Here is a 17,628-nt window from a genome sequence, read left to right as displayed (position 1 = left end):
CTCATTCATTTTCTATCCGTTCCTATTGTTCCTATGATGGTTACCGGTCACAGCCTTAGTGTTTTTGAATAAAGATTTAGGATTTAAAGTTTACCCTGGGGTTTAGGATTTAATTTTTAGAGTTTAGAATTTTATGTTTATGATTTAGGTTTTACGATTTTGGTTATGATTTAGGGTAACGCTTTAGATTTACCCAATGCCTACCGAGCAAATACACATACAATCAAACATTTACAATTACAGTTAATATCGGGATGATAAGAAAAGAATCCGGTTATAGTTTTTACTATCTTAAATTATAATTAGACTCGAAGTAAAGCCGGTTAATGTGTTATACATACGGTTATGCGATAGATTTTCTGGATTGATATCGCTATGGTCGTTCTATTAATCAATTGCGTGCTTATATAGTGCTTAATGTGGGAATCAATTTTATTATATTGATATTTTATTATTTTATAACGCATCTTTATAAATTTAAGGACCAAACGTTAATTATAACCACATAATTTTTGCATCCTACTTGTATTCACGGTCATCACATATTCACCACACGTTTTTGCGTTTTGTAAGCCACTCAAAAATTTTCAAAGTCAAATGTTCTCAGTCTGGCACACACGTGCATACAGTCTATGACAATACACTATATCCAGCAACAGCTACTTGGTCTAGGTGGGGCAGCTCACTTGAAAGGCATAATCGTTCTTTCCTTCTTGCAGCATCCATCGTTCGCAAATTATTAAATAAAAAGCACGATCACCTGATTTATGTCAAGAATTTGTATATTGGCCTCATTAACCTTATCTTTAAAGAAAGTTTAATAATTTTATTTACGAGAATAAATAGATCAATAATTAAAAGACATATAGTGGAAGATAATTTTAGAGTGAAGAGCTAAGAGCATGATTAACCCACAAATCCCATTGGGTCTCTTAATGAATATTTTACTAATTAAATGTAATTAAAAACCTTGTTTAAAAAATACAATGATTCATACCCTCCAATGCTATTTTCTTATTTATGGGTTCTTAAAAAAATGTTGTTTTTTTTTACTCAAAAAAAACAAGACCAAATCATGAGAATCATCATCATTCTGAATATAGCTAGAAAATAAATTACAAGTCTTCATGAGAATCAACCAAAGACTCAACTAGAAGAACAAAACTCAACTAGTACTCACCTCTGTTCCCGTATATGATAGCTGATGTAGGATGCTCAATTGCTTCATCGAAGTTTCCTTCAGAGAGAGCCTCCATGGCTTTGCCTTTAGCTTCTTGAGCAGCTTCACGGTTCTCATCAGTAACTTCCACTGAATGATGCTCCCAAAGAAAAGCTATGTATCAATGGCAACACACACAACCCAAAGCTTGACATAATCAAAACTCATATGCTTCAAAAACATCCCATACATTAATGAGAATGACAAATCTTCAACTTTCCAAGTTTTGGAGTTGGTAGTGAATGTTCTCTTGTACTTGCTTCTGTTGCTCAGATAAAGTGGCTTTACCAGCCATCTCAGTGATCTCTTCTGCATCAGCCTCCTCAGCATCTCTCCCCAAACGATTATAGCTATAAAAACAGAGAATCTGTGTAAGTAATATAGACAATAAAACAGGTAAGCTAATATTTACTAATCAACACTATAAAAATCTTGTTTAAAAGCAAACTCATTACAAAGAAAAACAAACCTTGTAAACATAAAAAGCTTGTTAATGTCAGCTTCATATTGCAGTTGTCATGGATTCTACAATGCCGCAAGCTACAAACAGAGTCACACATGGCTAACACACAGGAAGCATTTTATATGGTAGTGACTAAATCATGAACAAGAATCGAACTTTCTTCGTACCCAACATCGAAAAACCCATATCAAAGAGGATAATCAGAAGAAAAAAAGTTATCGAAAAGAGATTTAGTTCACCTGCTGAAATTTGCTGAAAAGCAAAAACATTTTAGCAAACGCCATTCTTGTTTTCCTCCCCTCCCTGTAGAATCAAAGAACAGAGAAGAAGATGAATCGAAAGTGCAGAGACAGATCATAAAAATTTCAACTTTCTTCACAGTGTTCAACCAGAAGAACAAAATCCAGAACAATGGCTATTGGTGAGAATAAAACAACACTTTGAATAATGAAACTAAAGATTGATAATCGAAAGCTCAAACCCAGAAACCCACCTGGGAAGAAGCAACAGTTTTATGAAAAAACTCAGTTGATGTAACCCAGAGAAAGAGAGCTCAAGCCAAGAAGCCCAGATGCAAACTCAGAGGTCTTGGCATCAATCGCTGCAGAAGAGAATCAGATTCATCATTCAAAATCTGAGAATTACAGAGGAGGGAGAGACGAAATCAACTCACATGGATGAGGATTGATGATACCTACCTCTAGAGGTCGAAGGATCAAGATTCGTGAACCGGTCTTCTTCTTTAGACTTCACACCGGCAAAGAAAGAGAGGAGAGATGAGCGAGAGAGAGAAGAGGAGACTTTGACGCGTGTTCCATAAGCGACGTCTCTTCCTTCCCTTAATTAAGCGACGTTTCTTCTGTTAAAAAGTAATTTTCTTTTTTTTGGATTTAATTAAATCACCAATTTCACATAAGAACCCCTTTAAAAACGACCGATAATCATGGTCTAAGTATCTCTGCACATTTCTGCACTGATACTGGCTCTTTTCCATGAACATTGGGGATTTTTCGTCCAAGCTCTGAACTTTAAAATAACAAAAATAAAGAAAAAAAGGAAAAGAGAATGTAGAAAAATTAGGAAGAATCCTTTTATAAAGTGATTTTCTTGCAATGATAAGACCTTAAGAGACTCAAAATACAAATGTTAGTTTCTAATCGGTCGTATTTATTTTATGTTTAAACTTTAGTTACATAATAAAACAATATTATTATTATTAAATGGATAAGACACTCACTCAAGAAACTTTATTATTACTAATGCTCTAAAGATATTCAGTACATATATGTTTAAACTTTAGTTACATAATAAAACAATATTATTATTATTAAATGGATAAGACACTCACTCAAGAAACTTTATTATTACTAATGCTCTAAAGATATTCAGTACATATATGTTTAAACTTTAGTTACATAATAAAGTTATATTTGTTATAAATCAATTGATGGATGTCCATAACCAGCCCGATCGATAAACCGATCCATCCGCAGGAGAAAGAGAGAGGAGAGAGAATCGGCCTATTGAGGAGAGAGGGAGGCGGACACATTCATGTTTTTCTTTTTCCTTGTATGATTAGGATTCCTTTCTTTGTAATCTTTCCATATTATGTATTAGTAGTCTTTCCTAATCTTAGTTGGTTTAGGTTTTGGATACTTTCCTTTTTACTTATCTTGTAATCTCCTATATAAAGGGAACACTTATTCATTAATGAAACATAGAACTATACAGTCTTCAATCTTCTAATTACAACACGTTATCATCACGATTGTTCTCTGCAATCTAAGCTAAAATCGCCAATCCCTTAAACCTAACCTAGCCGGCGACTTTAACCTAATCCCGACGAACCCTAATTTGTCCTAGCTCGCGTTCCAGCTCGTCAGCAACCGATCAGCTCCATCCCTAAGGTGTTCCTGATCCTAGACGACCTCAACTTCCGTTCGCATCACAGCCAGCTCGTGTTCCCGATCAACTAGCTCGCAATCCCGATCAGCCGCTTGCAAACCCGATAGGAAGCAGCTCGCGAACCCGATAGGAAGCAGACGCGTCCCGTCCCATTCAGCTCGCATCCGACGACAGCCAGCTCGCGTCCGTCCGTGTGCAGCTCGAGGTTCATTCGTTCTCTTTGGTGGTCCGGTTTCAACCCTACAAACAAAGGTATACCGATTAATCTAAGAACATAATGATGAAACCCTAAAACCCTAATCCATTATTATGGAAATCCAATGTTCTTGATAAACCCTAAAAATTGGTATAACCTAAAACTGATCATCTTATAATCACTAGATTGAAATCGATTCCATTAGAACATGTTGATTGATTGTTCTGATCTGAATTATGAAAACCCTAAATCTTGGAATCGAAAACCCTAAAACCCTAAATCTTGAAATCGATTTTAAATTGTTCTTGCTTGATTGAATGATAGATGATCTGAGTTTTAAGATTAATAGATTGATTGAATCTCGAAACTAAAATTTTAAGGCCTTGAAACCCTTAACCTCATGTTGATAAAATCGACCACTTAAATGTTTAAAACCCTAAATATCGTTTTAAATCCCTAAAGGCCTTGAAACCTTAAATCTCATATTGGTTAAAATTTGAATGATTGATTTGAGGTTTAGGATTGATTACATATTGCATGAGAGTTAGTTTGCTAGATTACTCTGATTCTGAAACCCTAAAATCTAGCCGCATATTACCAACCTTGAAATAGGTAAAACCTAATTGATATGCAACTGAATGATAAGATTGAATGCATCTAAATTGATTATCCTTGTTTGCATTATATTCTGTTGTGGCCGTGTGATTTTGCTATGAACCATACAGAACGGCCGTGTGGCCTAACCATTCCGATGCATTGTTCATACTCGCGGCCTTGTGCCCTTGATAGATCACATTGTTTGCATCATGTGATTGAAAGCCGTGTGGCTTAATGCATCATAGCTTGGCCGTGTGGCCTAGAGAGACACCATATCTGAATGGTCGTGTGACCTTGCTTGCATATCTCATGAACCGATCTCTAGGATCGTTGTATCTCATTACATGGCCGTGTGGCCTAAGCATCACATATAGACCTTGCATTCTCGACTTGTCTCGCACCATAGTCGAGTAGTAAATTGCTTTGATCAAGAGACTTATGAAATCATAAGCACTGATTATTTGAATTGGTTGCATGAATTCTAAATCATGAATTGATTGATAATATGATTTCAGATGCCGAGATTTGAGCCCTTGGATTATATTGTCCTAAATCTCTCTGGAGATAATTATCTAGAATGGGCAATGAACACTTCAGTTGTCCTGAAATCAAGAGGACTCGGAAGGAGTATCATTCAGGGTAATTATGCAACTGAAAGTGAAAAGTATAGGGCCATAACAATTATGCGCCATCATCTCACTGAGGATCTAAGAAATCAGTACGTAAATATTGAGAATCCTCGTGACCTTTGAACAAAATTAAAATCCAGATACACAATGGTGTTATTACCAAAGGTCAGACATGAATGAATGAGTCTCAGATTCCAGGACTTTGAGTCTGTGGATGAGTATCATTTTGCTTTGTCCAACATCGTTTACAAAATGAGACTATATGGTGAAGTGGTAACAGAGGAGGATTTACTAGAAAAGACCTTCCTCACAGCCGATCCAAGAGATCTATTGTTACAACATATCTATAGAGAAAAAGGTTTCACCACCTATAATGATCTACTCTCATGCCTAACTGAGCAGAGTAATCATTTGCTAAAAAGAAATAGTGAGATGAGATATCCTGAAGCAAATAAGACTGATATAGATCAGGATGAATCCAAGGCAGTCGTGTCCAATGTAACTGATGGTGTGGCCGGCATGTCTATTGACTAAAGAAAGATCTCGACATGCTAATTGTGTTTTAAGTCTTTGATTTGTGTTTGCTTTAAACATAATTGTCATTCACGATTTTATATATAATAATAGAATTGATTTGAGTTCATTACTATTATATCTTGTCTGATCTTACTTGATAATGTGAATGATTGATAAAGAAATCGCCTAAAAGGCATTATGGTACGGTATAGTAGCCTAGTAAGAAATCTATGGCTAAGGTATTGCCTAAAGGGCATTATATACACCCAAGAATATATGACCCATTGAGTTAATATGGTTTCCAAATAGAAACAATGGGCAAAAGGAAACAAGTTCCTTCAGATTTAAAAATGAAAGAAAACGCCTAAGACCCTTTAAGAAAGTGGTCAAGACTATACCTATGTAATCTACTGATTAAAACTATGCTACAGATCAGTATGATAAGAGGCAAGAGCCGTGGTGATCATACTGATATATCCCACAAAAATTATACACTTTATGGCAAGACCGGATTAGCCATCCTAGTCTAAACTTGATGCAAAGATTGATATTGAGAAGGCACAAAGAGTTGTCCCATAAGATCTCACGTTGTGAAACATGTACATAATGGGGAACTCAATAGGCTTTATTGTCCTAAGCATCACGAAATTATAGTATGTTCATGAGGGGGAGAGAGGATAAACCCGTGATACATGATCAATACTACAAATTCGTGAACCATGGTCTATGACCATGATATAAACGGCTTGGCCGTGCAGTCCATTACCTATAAGGATCGGACATCCATCCTAAAGCTTAGGGACATCATGGATTTACATGTATATAAAGTAAAAATATATCAGGCCATATAAGTGAGCATAGATATTCCCATCTCAGATTGAATACGGGTCATAAACCAGACATACACCATCTTAAGAGACTTTGAATAAACCACCACAGACATATGTGCCGTCTAAGATGGAACCTCAGGAGAGGATTGAGAATATATGTTGGATAAGAGTATGACTTTTTCCCACGACTTCTAAGAGACCTTGAGCCAAATATGGGTGATCAGAAAGTGGCCAGGTACACGGATTGTATGATCAATGAATCCGACTATCCAATATTAAAAAGAGAAAGATATAAGCTGGTAAAGAGTAAGGAATGATAAGAAACAGTATCAACCATCATTGTCTTGGCAAAGATCCTCGGATTAGAATTATAGACGTCCAAAGAAAGAAAAGATTATACATAGCTAGCTAATCGAGATGCCAGACACTGACCCGAAAAGAAAAGAAAAAAATGACTAAGTCATAACCAGCTTAGCACCAAACGAAATCTGATGTCCTAGAGAGACACAGTCAAGTTGCTGCAGAGTCTATACAAGATAAACCAAAGTGTTCCATAAGATAAGGAACCTCGGAAAGAAAAAGAGAAAGGTGCATAGAATACAAATCCGACGTCATAAGGAAACCAGACCAGACATTGAGAAAAGGTTGCGCAGCTAAACATCTAAGGTACCAAACCATGTAGTTTGGGACGCCAAGCTACTAGGTAACAAAGGTCTTGGATAATGAAATCTCAAATCGATTAGATCATGTCTGGAACACAATGGAACCATATATAAGTGTCGACACATAAAGATATATTTGTACATAAGAGAGTAGCACTTGAACATAAAGATATAAACGAGGATCAGAACCCACGAAAGAGTACTCATAAAGAATAAAGATTAGATTGAAAAGATAAACGTGGGGTTTTAAAGAAAGATAGGCGTATTGGCCACATACATATATACAGAAACGCCATCTGATATAAACCAGTGAAATATATGGGTCTTGTGAGGGAAAATAAACCGTGAGATATGGTACATGATCACGAGGTCTAAAGGTGTTCATGTTTCCTACTAACAGCATTCGATCATAGCTTGTTACACAAGGATACTCACAGAGACCATGGAACAGATTATAAGGAGATAAATTCCTATGTGGTGGATGCTGCTACACAATTTCGAAATTGACAAAGGTCTAGTCATAAGAAAGAAATTAGATTGACATATAAAGATGTAGTAAGCAGCATATGGATCACTGGATAAAGGACATCATTGTTCCTAAGCTGTTCATGGACTGAAACAAAGCAGCTGCATATAGTATGTAATACTATTAAAGGAGTTCTATAAGAACAATCAAATTCAGTCCATATCTAAACTAATAAAGAAATTTGAATTCCTTGTGTTTATACTAAACCAACCTAAAGAGAGGTTAAAAGGTTTATGCAGATCTGTGACACTAGCATGAACCGACTAGATTGTAGTACGGGCTAATGGAAAAGAAAGATCAGCCCAAAGAAAGGTAATTCGGATTGCCTCAGCTTGCTAGCTCGGATAGCATGTTCTCCGGATAGACCAATCCAACATCAGATCCCTTAGATAAGGATCCAGCATAGCAGAACAGTCTGGTACTGCTGTGAGGCTGAGAGGAGACATTTAATCTATCGTTCTCGATCGGATACCAATAGGTTGCAGTCCATAAGAATGTGTGATCGAAGTCCATGACCTAATGAATATTCAGTGTGTGATATGATCCACGGCAGAGAGGTCATGGGACGCCATCAAGATATGGATAAAGGAATGCAATGTCTGATATATATGGCATTACCGAATGCAAGAGAGATTGATAACCGAGGTCCACGAAAGTATTTGGCCGCAGAGCCATAGTTTGATAAGACTGTAAAATCCTTACAGCAATGATCTTGGACGCTCATGAAACGAGTTGCGGATATATATAGACAATGTCTATAATTCAAAACATGAATCGATCATAATATAGTATGGTCGATGGTAGTCCGCACTTTATCATCATAACCAATCATAATAGCCAAGGTATTCGAGAGCTTATGTGGTTGAGATCTATGACTCAACATGATAATAGAGAAAGATCAATGGACAAGATATTGGTACACATTCGTGTAGAAGATACACCGGATCATAGGTTTACAACCTGAGATTATTAATTCATGGAACCATGCTCGGTATATTGTCCATATACACACGATTTGCAAAGACTCATGCACACATGAGTTTGCAAAGAACCGACAATGATCTTCGAGTACAATGCAATCCGCATTGCTCAGCACATCTACTTTACTAAGACACACGATGTCAAAGGACATGAGAAAAGGCCGAAGAGGTCGAAGTGGTCCAATTACGGTTCAGTAATAACTTGACCGATTTGTTTACTTCCCACCTGCATGTTCAGGAAGATCACGCATCAGATGCGTAGACTAAAGAACTTCCACTGAGGTTCACATCAGGGGGAGTAGTACGTGTTGTATTCTTTTTCTTTCATCATGGTTTTGTCCCACTGGATTTTCCTGATAAGGTTTTAATGAGGCAACGTGAAGCGTATTACAGTCCTGTATGGTTATGGCATCCAAGGGGGAGTGTTATAAATCAATTGATGGATGTCCATAACCAGTCCGATCGATAAACCGGCCCATCCACAGGAGAGAGAGAGGAGAGAGAGTCGGCCTATTGAGGAGAGAGAGTCGGCCTATTGAGGAGAGAGAGAGGCGGCCACATTCATGTGTTTCCTTTTCCTTGTATGATTAGGATTCATTTCTTTGTAATCCTTCCATATTATGTATTAGTAGTCTTTCCTAATCCTAGTTGGTTTAGGTTTTGAATACTTTACTTTTTACTTATCTTGTAATCCCCTATATAAAGGGAACACTTATTCATTAATGAAACACATAACTATTCAGTTTTCAATCTTCTAATTACAACAATATTATTATTATTATTAAATGGATAAGACACTCACTCAAGGAACTTTACTATTACTCAGAGCAACCTCATAGGCCTGGAACTTTTATCCGAGATCCGGATTCGATCCGCGATCCGATCCGGATCCGATCCGAAAATCCGGATATCCGGAGAGGCCGAATCTGGATCCGGATAGTAAAATGTTGGATCCGTCAAAGCCGAATCCGGATCCGGATATCTTGATTTTTTAGTCCGGATATCCGGATCCGTAAATTTTATTAATAACTATTTCAAAAATAGTAATATCTATATATAAAAACTAATTTTATTTAATATATTTTCATTTTTATAATAGTATATATAAATTTTATGTAAATTTTGTAATATTATACATAGAAATAATTAAAAACATTATATATATTTTTATTTTTAAATTATTGTTAATATTTTATATATATTAATATTATTTTTTATTTATTTTAAGGATCCAAATCCGGATTCGGATATCCGCCGGATATTATAATTTTTAAAAAGATATCCGACATCCGGATATCCGTGAACCCCGGATGGATAAGGATAGTAAAATTATGGATCCGCCGGATAAGGATCCAGATATCTTAAAATTATCCGGATACCCGGTCCGTCCCAGGCCTACAACCTCAACTGTTGGAATCTAAAAAGAAGGTCCTTGATAAAAAAATATTGTTATTTTAACTAATTGTACTTAATTAATTAAATTTATATGTAAGTGAAATAGATAAACTACTCATATGGTGACAAGCAGAATGAAGAGTTTAGATACAATGTCAATATCTCCTTAAATAAGAACTTTTACTTGTTCTCTTTCCTATTTTTTTTGTTTTTTATTTCTCTTTAATTATTAGAACTCCATCCGAAAGCCTGCGGTGGAGTTGCTCTTACTAGCATATTAGGGTTGGAACTAGCCTTAGGTGCAACACCTGAATTGAAAATATAAACTAATCCTGTTAAATAATCCCCTAATTTTGTTGATTAGTTTAGTTAAGTATGGAGCATATAAACTGTAATTAGAAGAATAAGATACAAATACAAATATACATATACCTTTTTAAAAAAGAAAAAAGGAAAAGAAAAAAGTATACTGTATGCATATACATATGCATATACTTAACCGTATATATGTTGTACTGACAGGTTTCTAATCTCATCTTGCTACTTCTTTTTCATTTCCCATATGAATTTAATGAAAAAGTTACAGTTTACATTACCTAAAGACATAATGTTTCCACATTGTTTACAAAATATTGTACCCACTGATTTCAGACGTCTAAAAAACATAAAATTTAGACTATCTTTAACTTACTTCTATTTTTATTTATATATTTTTAATCTAAAATAGATTTTTTTATTATAAAAATAGATTTGCTATAATCTATACCTCTATAATAGAATCCCTCCATTAATAAAAAATAGAAAAAATACTATTTCATCTCTAAATAAAAAGACAAAAGTAATATTCTTCTACATTTTCCTCTAAAACAGTCATACATTATAGCAAAATCATTTCTATAATAGAAATCTTTATTTTATAAAAATATAGAGATGCAAATTGGAAATGTTTTTAGTCAACTAAAATTTTGGCAATACTATTTTAGATTATTTATAGTTTTATACTTTGTTTAAATATGTTATTAAGATAAAAACAACATCGTATTGCTGAATCAGCAAGCATCAGCAATCAGGGATAGTAAAATTTATTCACATATATATTTGTTGGATACTTATGTGACATTTTCTTTCGACGTCATCCCAATTAGAACATCTCCAATAGTACACAAAAATTTCCTCTATATTTCATTCTAATATAGAATAACTCTATTATAGAGTTGGATTTTCTCCAATGGTTCACTCTATAATAGAGTTACACTATAATAGAGTGAATACTCTATATTTAGAGTGAAAAAACAACGTTACTCTATATTTCACTCTATTATAGTGTAACTCTATTATAGAGTGAACCATTGTAGCAGATCCAACTCTATAATAGAGTTACTCTATTTTAGTGTGAAATATAGAGAAAATTTTTGGATGTCATTGGAGATGCCCTTATAATGTTTATGGACCATATAATCGCATTCAAGTTGTATTTCTGAGTTAATATAATAATTCTACAAAAAGATAAAATATCAGTTTGTTTTTAATTCAAAGACAACGTTATTAGAGACTACAATATTAAAAATAAATTCCAGTCATAAATTTCTATCAGACAGTTTTTTCAAAGAAAAATATGGATATATCCATTACAACAAAATATGAAATATGTTATTTAAATTTACAGAATGTTGCCTTATTTCTCGTAAATATGTGTAAATTTATTAAGAATTTGAATATCGCAATGTTTAACTAATTTCAAAGTGAACAAATTGCAATTTTTTTCCTTCATACGCGGCTCTCGAAGAAAATCTCCTATATATTAAAAGAGAAGCATTACAACATCTTTTGTAGTCACGTGTCATCACCAAAATCATTCTTAGAATCCTTTGAAAATATGTTGGTCCATCTAAATATATAATAAGTTTTTCATTAAACTAACCATAAATTAATTATTGATGTTTTTCATTGTTTCCTTAAATAAAAATTACGGAATTGCCTAATGTGGCTAAAGTATATATGAAAATTAATGATTTTGAATAATAAAGATTTGACAAAAATTAGTCCATCCTCTATCATTTTTACAAAAATTGTAACATATTAAAATAAATTAAAAAAACTCATTAAATATATAATAAAAAATTTAATTTTTTCATATATATATATATATATATATATATTAAAAATCTCACATTAAATTTGTTGTGATCCATGGTTTTAAATTTCTGTTATGACAAGATACAAATTATTACAATTTATATAAGTAGAAAGTCTCATTTAATAAATATTATATATATATATATATATATTAATATTGTTTAAAATAAAGTATATACCATATAAAATATATAAATATTTTATTTTCAAAATTTTCTTTGAATTTTTTTTATAAAAGTTTTGAACAACTATTCACAACTTAATATTTAGATTTTATACTTTGCATTGATTTTTTTAAAAAAATTATAAATTACTAAAACTATTAAACATTTCACAAAAAAAAATTGTTATCAGTGAATTAAAGTTTTTGTTAAAAACAAAATACAAATTATCAAAAAAAATATGAGTAAAAAATATTATTTAACAGATATCATTATTAAAAATGTACTATATATATCTATGTTAATATCATTTAAACTTAATTATGTATCATATAAAATAGAAAAGTGTTTGTTTGTATTAACAAAATTTATTTATGTGTTCGCACCAATTTAATTATATACGTAATAGTTACTGAAACTTTTTAATTATTCAATATATATTTATTATTTTATAATGTGTAAAAAAATATAATACGTAAATGTAATTTATATAAAATTTTATCTCGCGCAAGGCGCGGATCTTAAGCTAGTTAACAGTAAATGAGATTATTTCCGGATATCTTGAAATAATATTTTTTTGTGGATAGCTAAAATCAAATGGCAGGAAGTTCTAACTCATAAATGTAATGTTAATACATTAATGCATATAAAATAATTAATACTAGATTAATAACTATATTCATTGGATATATACATGCATGGGTGGACATATGAGTGTGTAGGTACGGCATGTGCGACATACTAATTTTAGTGGTTTCTTCAGTAGTTAACATATAATTTTCAGACAGGGCCGATTGGCCGTGGATGAGAGGTACTAGAGTTCGTCAACTTTCCTCTGATGGCAGAGGCGCTTGCATGTCGAATGTCGATCATGTTGGATTAAGCTTGAAAGAAAAGAAAACTTGAGTTAGAAGTTATCGACCTAATCCTACCGAGTTATGGAAAAATAGGAATACTAATGTTTAGGAGTTATCTAGATATTTAGGAGTTATCTAAAAGTATTACCTATTAGGATTAGGAATTATAAATCTCTATATAAGAAGATGCAAGTATGTTTCATAGTTTTGTGAGATTAGAGATTGAGCTTAAGTTTTGAGTTATTTTCTTAAGCACTAATAAAAGTGAGTTATACTTTATATAATCTTTGATCTCTAGATTTGGTATCAGAGCATAAGGTTAAGAAGATGAGTGGTGAGATAGTTACGGCGACATCAACGGCAAAGGAAGGGGGAAGTTCCTCAACCATCAAATGTCTGATGTTTGGAGCTGCAAATTATACAGTGTGGGCGATAAGAATGAAAATTGCTCTTAAGGTGCACAAAGTCTGGGAAGCTATTGAAGAAGAAACAACTGAAGGGGATAAGAATAATATGGCGATAACACTCTTATTCCAGTCCATACCTGAGGCGTTAATACTACAATTCGGAGAACTTGACACTGCTAAGAAAGTATGGGAAGCTATAAAAACCAGAAACGTTGGAGCTGAGAGAGTCAAGGAAGCTCGTTTGCAGACCTTAATGAATGACTTCGACCGTATAAAGATGAAGGAAACAGAGTCTATTGACGATTTTGAAGGAAAACTTTCGGAGATAACATCAAAGTCTGCAGCCTTGGGAGTCAACATAGAAGAATCGAAGTTGGTAAAGAAATTCTTGAGTAGCCTTCCTCGGAAGAAATATATTCACATTGTGGCCTCACTCGAGCAAGTTTTGGATCTAAACAAAACAAGTTTTGAGGACATCATGGGACGCCTAAAAGCGTATGAAGAACGTATTACTGAGGAAGAAGAACCGCAAGAAGAGCAAACGAAGTTAATGTATTCGAACTTTGAGTCTCAGGGAGCAAACCGTGACTACAAGAATAATCGTGGACGAGGACGGTGGACGTTCATACTACAGAGGTCGTGGCAGGGGAAGATACAATGGAGCTATGGATACATCTAGAGTAACTTGCTACCGGTGTGATAAGCAAGGCCATTATGCCAGCGACTGCCCGGATCGTCTCCTCAAACTGCAAGAAACACTTGAAAGTGAGAACAACGAGACACAGGATGCTGATGAGTTGATGATGCATGAAGTAGTTTATCTCAATGAGAAAAATTGTATCCCAGAGAAGTACGAGACAAATAAGGATACTGAAGACATCTGGTACTTGGATAATGGAGCTAGTAACCACATGACAGGAGATAAACGATACTTCTTGAGCATAGATGAGACAGTCACAGGAAAGGTAAGGTTCGGTGATGATTCAAGGATTGATATTGAAGGAAAAAGTACTATATCTTTCACTGATATGAATAATGAGGCAAGGAAGATGACTGATGTGTACTTTATACCCGAATTGAGAAGCAATATCATTAGCCTTGGCCAAGCAACTGAGTCCGGATGTGCTATAAGACTGAAAGGTGACGTTCTTACAATGCATGATCAACACGGCAAGCTCCTAGTCAAGGCAAACAGGTCGAAGAATAGGCTTTACAAGGTCCGTATGGGAATCAAGGATGCGTCTCAGCTCTTCTTGAGCGAGATAAGTGAGTCAAACAGGTGGCACTGTAGACTTGGACATGTCAACACGGCCACCATGAAGATGATGATACACATAGGACTAGTTGTTGGTGCTCCTAATATTAATGTGGTAAAGGAATTATGTCCATCGTGCTTACTTGGCAAACAAGCAAGACAAGTTTTCCCTCAATCGACTTCATACAGAGCAACAAAACCACTCGAGCTGATCCACGGAGACTTGTATGGTCCAATAACTCCAAGTACCTCAGGAGGAAGTCAGTATATCTTCGTGGTGATTGACGACCACTCGAGGTATATGTGGACAATATTACTTAAAGAGAAAAGTGAAGCATTCCTAAAGTTCAAAAAGCTAAAAGGACTAGTGGAACAAGAAACTGGAGAAAAGATTGGTACTTTCAGAACTGACCGAGGTGGAGAGTTTGTCTCTCCAAAATTCAACTCATATTGCGAGATTTCAGGAATCAGAATACATCTTACCGCTCCTTACACTCCACAACAGAACGGAGTAGTGGAGAGGAGAAACAGAACCTTAATGGAGATGGCAAGGAGTCTACTGAAGCATATGCACATGCCTAACTACCTATGGGGAGAAGCAATACGACACGCGACGTATCTCATTAATCGTATATCTACAAGATCATTGCAAGAGCAAACACCCTACGAAGTTCTACGGGGAAGAAAGCCAAGTATAAGTCACCTTCGCATCTTTGGGTGCATTGGCTACGCTAAGATTGATAAGGTCCACCTAAAGAAGCTCGATGATAGGACAAGAATGCTGGTTCATCTAGGAACAGATCCAGGGTCTAAAGCTTATAGACTACTAGATGCTGAGACACGGAAAATAGTGGTGAGTCGAGACGTTGTGTTTGATGAAGCGAAAGGTTTGAATTGGAAGAAACACGATGCAGAGGCTGAAAACTACAATGATTTTGTGGTCACACTTGGCGAATTTGGAAACCACGGAGTCACAGAGAATGATCAACAAAAGTGTCCCGTACTAGACAATGACGTTACGAGTGTAAAGAATGAAGGGACCAATGGTGAACCAGAGGAATCTAGAAAAGATATACCAGAATCTGTTGATGAGGAAGAACAAGAAGACAGAGGTTTGAGAAGAAGCGAGAGACAGACCTCGAAACCTAAGTACCTTGAGGACTACGTAATGATGGCTGAAGAAGAGGGAGAGATGCTACTACTTTGCTTGAACGAGGAGCCATTTAATTTCGCTGAGGCAAGCGAACTTAAGGAGTGGACAGATGCATGTTTAGATGAATTAAAATCAATCGAGATGAATGAAGTATGGAATCTGGTTGATCTACCGGTGGGAGCAAAGGCCATTGGTCTCAGATGGATCTTCAAGATCAAATGCAATTCGGATGGTTCTATCAACAAGTATAAAGCACGTTTAGTGGCGAAAGGTTATGTGCAGCAACATGGGATTGACTTTGACGAAGTTTTTGCCCCTGTGGCACGACTTGAAACCATCAGACTACTCATCAGCATAGCAGCCACAAACGGATGGGAGGTGCATCATCTGGACGTTAAGACAGCGTTCCTACACGGAGAGTTGAAAGAGACAGTCTATGAAACGCAACCAGAGGGGTTTGAGATAAAGAGGAGCGAGAAAAAGGTCTACAAGCTTAATAAAGCCTTATATGGGTTGCGTCAAGCGCCAAGGGCTTGGAACAATAAACTGAATCAAATACTACCTGAGTTTGGTTTTGAGAAGTGCTCGAAAGAACACTCGGTGTATCGGAAGACGGTGGAACAAAGCATACTCGTGATAGCCGTGTATGTTGATGACTTATTTGTGTGTGGAGCAAGCGAGAAGGTAGTTGATGAGTTCAAACGAGAGATGGCATCTAAATTCGACATGAGCGACCTAGGAAGACTAAGCTACTATCTCGGTATTGAAGTTCATCAAGAGAAAGATCGCATAAGCTTGAATCAAAGAAGGTATGCTCTTAAAATCTTAGAAGAAAGTGGGATGAAAAATTGCAACATGACGCATACACCAATGGAGATCGGTTTGAAGCTATCAAAGTCAAGTGAAGAAAAGGATGCTGATGCAACAAGGTATAGAAGAATCATCGGCTGCCTGAGGTACCTCATCCATACGCGTCCGTACCTCTCTTACGCTGTAGGGGTCCTAAGTCGATACATGACCAATCCGAAAGCATCGCATGAAGCTGCAATAAAGCATTGCCTCAAATATCTTCAAGGAACAACATCACTTGGTCTTGTGTTTGAACGTTCAACTCCAGGGATTCCTAAGCTAATTGGTTACAGTGATAGCAGCCACAACGTGGACATAGATGATGGGAGAAGCACTGGAGGTCACATTTTCTATCTCGGCAAAAGTCTCATCACGTGGAACTCAAGTAAGCAAGATACAGTTGCCCTTTCTTCAGAGGCTGCAAAGCAGACCATATGGTTACAAGAACTACTGAGTGAAGTCACGAAGCAACCCATTGAGAAGGTGCTGATCAGAATCGACAATCAATCTGCTATTGCTCTCACCAAGAATCCAGTGTTCCATGGCAGAACTAAACACATACACAGGCGATACCACTTCATCCGAGAGTGTATTGAAAAGGGACAAGTCGATGTTGAGCATGTCTCAAGCGAATTGCAAAAGGCTGATATCCTGACCAAAGCACTAGGAAGGATCAAGTTTAAAGAAATGAGGGAGCTCATCGGGATGCAAGATATATCGAAAGAAGGTTTCAGGCTTAAGGGGGAGACTGTTGGATTAAGCTTGAAAGAAAAGGAAACTTGAGTTAGAAATTATCGACCTAATCCTACCGAGTTATGGAAAAATAGGAATACTAATGTTTAGGAGTTATCTAGATATTTAGGAGTCATCTAAAAGTATTACCTATTAGGAT

The 17,628-nt window shown here is 35.5% G+C and overlaps 1 long non-coding RNA gene across 3 annotated transcripts; it reads right to left on the bottom strand.

Annotated features, from left to right (window-relative positions):
• Nucleotides 1–468: 468 nt before the first annotated feature.
• LOC106434618 lies at nucleotides 469–2,529 on the bottom strand. 3 transcript variants are annotated; one of them, XR_007320427.1, is made up of 6 exons: nucleotides 2,381–2,528; nucleotides 2,176–2,283; nucleotides 1,922–1,985; nucleotides 1,689–1,759; nucleotides 1,181–1,569; nucleotides 469–760 (listed from the first exon to the last, which is right to left on the bottom strand). It is a non-coding gene; the product is annotated as an uncharacterized LOC106434618 (long non-coding RNA). The 3 variants fall into 3 exon arrangements; XR_007320425.1 differs by lacking the exon at nucleotides 469–760 and having other exon boundaries at nucleotides 1,029–1,569; nucleotides 2,381–2,529; XR_007320426.1 differs by lacking the exon at nucleotides 469–760 and having other exon boundaries at nucleotides 1,029–1,569; nucleotides 2,356–2,498.
• Nucleotides 2,530–17,628: the final 15,099 nt, after the last annotated feature.

Source organism: Brassica napus, chromosome C3 (genome assembly GCF_020379485.1).
Source record: "Brassica napus cultivar Da-Ae chromosome C3, Da-Ae, whole genome shotgun sequence".
NCBI lineage: Eukaryota > Viridiplantae > Streptophyta > Magnoliopsida > Brassicales > Brassicaceae > Brassica > Brassica napus.
The sequence above is the reverse complement of the archived record's forward strand: the minus strand, read 5'-3'. Positions and strand labels throughout refer to the sequence as shown.